At 46.0% G+C, this 7,628-nt stretch overlaps 1 pseudogene; it reads left to right on the top strand.

The window, feature by feature from the left end:
• The first annotated feature begins 668 nt into the window (after positions 1-668).
• On the top strand, positions 669-1,733 carry LOC123039041 (uncharacterized; annotated as a pseudogene).
• The last annotated feature ends 5,895 nt before the right edge of the window (positions 1,734-7,628 follow it).

Genomic DNA, 7,628 nt, shown 5'->3' with positions numbered 1-7,628 from the left:
TTATTTAACAACACATAATATTTTTGCTTTAAACAGGGATTTGAAAATTGTTAGAAAGTACCTATGAATTATGAGAATTAATAAAATGGGAAACATTTGTTGCGCCAAGTAGTGTCTAGCCCAATCATGAGACCCTGCAGGCGGAACAAGCATTGCCCATGAGCGCCTTATAGCACCTCCCACGTCCATCTACTCTCGTACCTAGACCACCAAAGTTGATATGTGGATCTATGAAAATAATCAGAAAAGGTGGCCACCACATAGTTTGTCCCCAATATGAAGGTTCGGTCCCTCTTGAGCGATTATGTTAGTGTCTCTGGTAGCGATCGATCTAACCTCCTCATCAAGGTTCACCCAATGTCCCAACCATTTCATTGCCTCGTTTATGTTAGTGTCTCTAGTTTGGTGTCTCTAGTTTGGTGACGCCGTTTTTTCAAAACCATAGTGATCTAAAACCTTGGCAATGCATACTTCAGTTTCTAAAAACCACAGTTTTTCTCACTTCGGTTTACTAGAAAACAGAGGTTGAGAGATCTCTTCCTCAAATACTAAAAAGAGCATGGTGTTAGGCATACTATAGTTTATAGAACTGTGGTGTTTGTTTATGTCAAACACATCAAACATTTTAAAACCGTAGTTTTTTAAAACATGTTGACTTGACAGTATTCATGGATGATATATTCTTATTGCAGAAATATGTGGAAGATAGGCTCAGCGCGCTGACCGACGACATCTTAATCTCTATCTTGGTGAGAGTCGACATTCCACGGCAACAAGAAGTAGCATTTTGTCAATGCGGTGGAGAAACTTGTGTGGTTACTTCGTAATCTCAAATTTCATGCCATGGACTTCCTTAGCGCCCCATGCGAAGGAGCTTCACGCCACATTGATCAAGCAATGGCGTCTCTGGTGAGAGCTACTAGCAGATTCTTGACTCATCCACGCAGGAAACACACCACTAAAAAGCTACGCCTTGAGCTCTATCTCACCGGCAACTACTCGCATGACATCGGCCTGCTGGTCTGCAACGCCATTGACAGTGAGATGGTAACAGATTTGGAACTCGCCATTTTAACTGAGAAGAAGCCAGAGGACTCCGCACACGAGGTTATGGTGCAGCAAGCTCAAGATATGGATGGATTTTTCAGTGCCTTTCCTAGCATTCTTCGTTGCCTCACAAGGCCCCATCTACAAAATGTTCGCTTGGCCGAACGGGACATGAACCACCTTTTGTTCGATTGTTGCACCTTCGTCTGGACCACTACAACACTGGGGACTGTGTTGTAGGGAAGATCAATGCGCCACGTTCGAATCTCAGAGTTCTAGAAGTCTACTTATCCAGGTTGAAAAGAGTCGAGGTGCTATGCCTTCTAAAACTAGAGCGGGTCCGTTGGCAGGCTTGGTTGTTTTATGAGGCCCCTTTGTGTTTTGGTTATGTCCCGTCAATCAAGGAATTATCCCTCGTCTGCGATGCAACTCTCATTCACCAAGACTTTAGTTTAAGCCAGGTTCCAGACGGTGCCACAAACATACATACTTTAACCTTAAACTTTCGAGGAGAAAAGGTAATTTTAGCCGATAGTTGTTATATTGTGGTTGTATGCTATTTCGTTCGTACGAACTTGATGTTGGACTAGCACTAGGATTGTTCTAGTTTTGCTAGTTCATAACTTCACCATGTTATTTGCTTTTATTTACAATTTATAATTTCTAGGAAGCATCCCATTACTTAGCAAATGACTAACCTGGTGCGCACATAACTTGCATCTATGACATACAGATGTACAATTATTCTATTTTTACCTCTCTTTTCTTGTTCATCAGATTTGGATGCAACCAGACGGAAAACAACTATGCACTGCATTCAACAAGCTAAGAAAGCTGACCATCCATGGTATCTTTATAAAATTTGACCTATTATGGACATTAAATCTCATCGAAGCTGCTCCATCTGTCGAGACATTTGATGTTGAGGTACTTCTACTCATTCTTTTCAACTTTTAGTTAGAATGTGTACAAGTCTATATGACTCAAAGCACCATCGTAGTCTCTTTGGCTTTGATTACAATCCTACCATAACCCCTTATAATTTAGGTATTGCTGGTTGAATGCAGATGTTTGAACATCCATGCCAGGAGGGTGATGAAGCAAGAATAAGATGTTTTGGTGCTCAGAGAGTGGAACCTTCATGGAAGTTGTCTGGGTTCACAAGCTGTCACAAGTGGCAATTGAAAGAGTTCTAGTTAGGTGGTTTTAGGCCCCTAATGGAGCAACACTTTTTATTTGTAAGTACTGTTATGGGTCGAGCTCCAGACTTGAAGACAGTTCTTCTCACAGAGGGTCAATATCCATGCAAGGGTTGTGACACCAGAATCCCAATACCTCCTCCGGTAGGGGGCTTCTTTCCAACCTTCAGGGATGCCCAAGAAGCAATAGCCAAGCAACTTAGAGAGAGGGCCCGGTCCTCGGCACAGATAATTTTTCGTAGTGGTTCGACATACCCCTCGTGGGCAACCCGATCATATATTTATTAGCTAGGAGAGTACAAGAGATCACGATAGTTGCGATGTACTGTGAAATGTGAATTCCAGGAGTAACTCTCTTTGTATTTTTGGTATCATTTCATCAAAATCTGGTTATAATTAATAGATGAGGCAAATCTTTGGTCTGTATTGCAAAAGCAACTTATAAAAGTTGTACAAATGTTGATTGCCAATGCAAGATCATCCTGTCATGTGTTCACACTTTTGTGCAGGCTCTTTGTGTCTTGATAAAAGGCCACAAGAGAAGTTGGAGACCCGTTAGAGCATCTATAGTCGGACTTGACAAGTGTGGTCCCTCAAACGCCCACGAAGGCGTCCACGGACATTGTCATTCCTCAAGTTCCCCTTCTCACAGCCGGATACCTCAATTAACATACCTCAAATCCATACAAACTCATGCAACTACGTAAACGATGCATTACACGCTTCGTCCGGCTACTGCATCAGGACATGCCATCGGACTACCAAATATTGGCATGTTTAATCTGCATGCTAGCTATGGACTAGAAGATCATCCACGACTGTCCTTGCCCTTCCCGGCGCCCTTCCTGTCCATCTCCCGGAGTAGCGGTCGAAGACGCGGTATAGATCGAGCTGGATCTGCTCATAGCCGGAGTTGTCCGACCCGTCGATGTCCTGCTTCTCCTCTTTGGAGGCAGTCCGAACATGGCATGGACCGCCCGATTCTGCTCTCAGTCGAGGGCGCGTGTGTTCCTCCACTGCCGCTTCTTAATAATGCGGGCCTGGATGGCTTCCTTCTCTACGGCAGCCCGCGCCGCCGCATCAACCGCCTCTGCCGCCGCCATGTCGGTAGCGAGGTGGGCCTCCGCCGCCCTCATCCTCTCCTTCCCACGGCGGGCACACCGGCCCCGGTAGGACTCATACTCCAGCGGACTGGTGATGGGGAAATGGAGATTGGAAGGCTCCCAAGAGGACCGCAATTATCCAGCACAGGAGGATTCGAGCGCCCAATGCGCCACGCAATGGACTCGCGCCAGACAGATCATGACGTCGGTCGGGCGTTATCCTCCTGGGGAGCGGCGGAGTGCAATGCGGATGGCCATTGCTTCCTCCAAACGCACAGGACGACACCCCAGTCAACGGATCGGTACAGGTCATCGTCGGATCCGCTCTCCGCCATGCTGAAGAAGGTTGGAGATCACCGAACGAGAGCTTGGGTGGCGGAGGAAAGTGGAGGGGACTAGAGTGAAGTGGCTAGGGTTTGGCCCGGATAACGGATGGAGAGGAATATATGTGGGGTCAGGTTGACAAGCGTGGGCCCCGGTGCGATGTGGCGGACTTTCCTGGGCATTTGGGTTGGATATGAGAGGTGTCGATCGGTCCGGGCATTTCAGACCCGTTTGAGGTGCCCGTCTGGATTGCTTTTCGTGGCCGATCACTGATGGACCCGTCCGCCCGGACATATAAGGGGGCTAGGGCGTCCGGCTATAGATACTCTTATGTTATTACTCCTTCTGTACCTATGAGTTTGGCGTAAATTTCACAGCGCCCCCAAGGAGAGCCCATGATCATAATTAGCTTCCCAACATGGAGCCAAACGTGTAAGGATTTGTAACAACATGCAACTACGGTAGCCGTAGGGCATCTTCAACACTAAACCTCAAATTTACTTCACCATCTATCCGTATATTGGGGCCAGTCCGCGGATACTGATGTGCCAAAGGCCATGATACAAGCTGTCCATTTATATTTCAACCTCTGTTTGAACTAACCGGAAGGAATTAATACAAACACGACTGATTTCATATAAACCGGCCAAAATTCATTACATTCTTTTTTAACAATTTTTAACTAAAAACTATACCAGACTAAGGTAACACTAGTCTACAGCCGGCGCCGGTGGATATACATTCCCACGACACAGATACCCTAGACTAGTCTATGGCCGGCCGCGGCGGATCTTCATTGTCTTCCGCACATCCGGCAGCCTGCTCGTCAGACTGTCGAGAGCCCCAAAGGTATATGCTTCAGCGCAAAGGACGGATCATTTCCCCATGCTCGGCAGCGCCGCACATCGGAGTGCAACCACCGCGATGTGCTTTAGCCGGAGGGAAGGGGGCGATGGTGGCCTGCGACCGGGCAAGACACCGGTTGTGTACGCCGGCATCGCCTCGGTGGTGGGCTTCATGTGACCCAAGCGGCGGCGGCCTCCCATGTTCAACTTCTCCTCGATGCTGGTGGCGCGCGCAGACGTGGTGGCCACCATTTCGTCCATCTTCACGAAGTCGGCTTCTTTTCTCCGCCGGCAAGGCACAGGTATGCGTACATTGACAGCGGATGGCGCGGTTATGGTAGGTGTCAGATCTGAGCGATCTCTATCATCTTCTCGTTGCTTGCTCGTTCTATTTTCCTCAAATAATAGTGTGTTGTTACCCGTGGCAACAAGAAGTCCCTATTTTGAGCCCGTCCATATATGGCCCAATTATATATTCTCAAGAACAAAATAGCTAGGGCTGACAAAGCAAAAGAAGAAAAGAATGCACAGCAAGTTTTATTTCCTCCGAGCAAAACAACATCACAACATTGGCTACTACTCTTGTACATCAAGTTCAACTAGCAAAGAAAAGAGCAGATGCATTCGTGGGTATTCTCCGCCGTGCAGTCGCCTATGACGGCCTTGATGCCCGGGTACTTCCACATGAACTGCTCCACGCACAGCCCGCCGCAACGGTCCCGCTGGCAGACACCGTCGTGCGGGACGCGGATGACGACCACGTTGCCGCACGGGTACCCTGTCACCACCACCCCTCCAGCAGGATCCATACGAGAGACTGCCTGACACACTGAGGCATCGTTTATGTAAACAAGCACAGATCAGTTAACCAGTAGTTTGAACTAAAATCATGACAAGAATTATGAAACAGAGAGAGGGGGGAGGGGGGGCCAACCTAGGGAGAGTGCGAGAAGAGCGCAGAGAGCAAGAGAAGCAGCTCTGGTCGCCATACTGTGTCGGCAATCGATCGAGCTTGGCGATTCTTCGATCAATTTGTGGTTTCTAGTCTAGAGCTTTCTCCCGTGTTTCACTAGCTATGGTCGGGTACGTCTGTTTGGTCGTGGTATATAAATAGGAGCGGTTGACGAGGATAAGTTACACATATGGTAAGTATTCTATGGCCATATATTCTCAATTATAGTACTTACTCCATTCCTAAATATGTCTTTTCAAATATAGTACTACTTACTTCATTCTTAAATATATGTCTTTTTTAGATATTTCAATATAGACTACATACAAAGCAAATTAAGTGACTCTACGCTTTGAAATGTGTCTATATACAACCGTATGTAGTCCCTATTAAAATCTCTAAAATGTCTTATATTTAGAAACGGAGGGAGTACTTTTAATTATTCCCAATGGGAACGTCTTGGTAGGATCTCTACTCTATATGGTACTGAGGAATAATTCATCAAATCTAGGTGATCTCATGCTTAGAGGCCGCATTTTTGTTTTGCGAGTTACTAGATCATGATCGTGCGCGTTACTGCGTTCGTTCATTTTTTTGAGAAGTTAGAGTATTGTGTAAATATTTGAAAAGATAAAGAAAATATATTTACTTAAAATACCCCAATATTAGACAATGATACAAATATAATATGATAGTAAGTAATACTTGCTAAGGGGTCAAACTTTGATGCCCATCCTGTTGTGACATCACCATGACACGTCAAATGACACAAAAGAAATAAGCATGTATAAAATATAAATACCCACCGAAGCTTTAAAGGATAACCAACATAATTTCAAGAGTAACATTTTCCGTGTTTCATAGGCATATACAACAAGCGACAGTTTTCACAGTGGATAACGTTTTTCTTACAACATAACACATAAAATATCAAAGAAGAGTAAAAGATAATTTAAGTTTTTTTAGACATATATGAGTGAGCGACAATTTTCACAAAAATGTGTTTGTTTGAGATTCCCTCTTTACACCTCATATCGGATAGTTAATATGATTATGGTGTGGCTTACATAATGAGTGCTAGAGAGAATTGAATGACTTAAGCTGCGTGCTTTTTTTGTCCATCGAACTTTTCAGGGCTCAAAACCTCTCTATGGTTTCTTAAATATCTGATGTCCAATAACAAAATGGTCATCTACGCATACTAAATTGGACAAAGCAGCATGATTAGTAGTGCAACGTGGGCAATTATTGCAAACCAGACCCATAGTGCGATTCGAAACTTGTGTTTCTCACTTTCCGAGAATATATATCGAAAGGATAACTATTGACATAAAGACTTTTTTTAAGGAAATAATGGGAGACTTACTACATGTGCATATATGAGATAGGCATTCCAACCTCACCAACTGAGAGACACAAAAACGGATGAATTGATTATGTCAAGGCCGCCACCAAAGAAGCATATCCAGACGAAACTAATGAATACATTTGATTTGCACATGCTTCTTGGCATGCCTAACTTAACCCCAACAAAAGTCGATGGGCATATGTCCGCATGTGCATCACACACGACACGAGGTAAAACTCCTCCACCACCCAGTAACCGTCGGTGGTGACGTTGAGGTCGGCACGCTTGCTGATGCCCCCGCCCGTGATCTGGCTCTAGAACCCGGTCTTGCTGAGGAACTACCACGTGTCATGTGTGTTCACCTGCGCGGCTGCTAGACGGCGTGTACTCCCGTGTGAGCACATGGGGGTCGACGCAGTAGACGTCGTCGAAGAAGATGTACCCCGGGCGTCAGGCATCTCCTTATCGCCGGCGATCCACCGTTAGGAACCCCAAGCTCTCCTTCCACGTCGGGCTGAAGTAGACACCGAGGGGCAGCGGCTTCGGCCCGGAGATGGTTGTTTGCCATGGCCACGGTGGTCCCTATGGCGTTGGTGGCGGTGGAGGTTGGTAGCTCAGTTTGCTTTCTTGGTTTCTTGAAGACCATTGAGTCAAACGGAGCAGGGTGGAGGGGGATCGAATGTGGGGAGCGGGCTAGGCTTAAATGCAGGGCGACACACTTGTGGGGAAAGTCCTATCGGCTGATCTAGCCCAGGCTCATTTGCTGGTTTTCTTGTTTGGGTTTGCTTGAATACACATTCTAACACACAT

The sequence above is a fragment of the Triticum aestivum genome, chromosome 2B (assembly GCF_018294505.1).
Source record: "Triticum aestivum cultivar Chinese Spring chromosome 2B, IWGSC CS RefSeq v2.1, whole genome shotgun sequence".
Taxonomy (NCBI): Eukaryota; Viridiplantae; Streptophyta; class Magnoliopsida; order Poales; family Poaceae; genus Triticum; species Triticum aestivum.
This window is presented reverse-complemented; position numbering and strand designations above follow the sequence as displayed.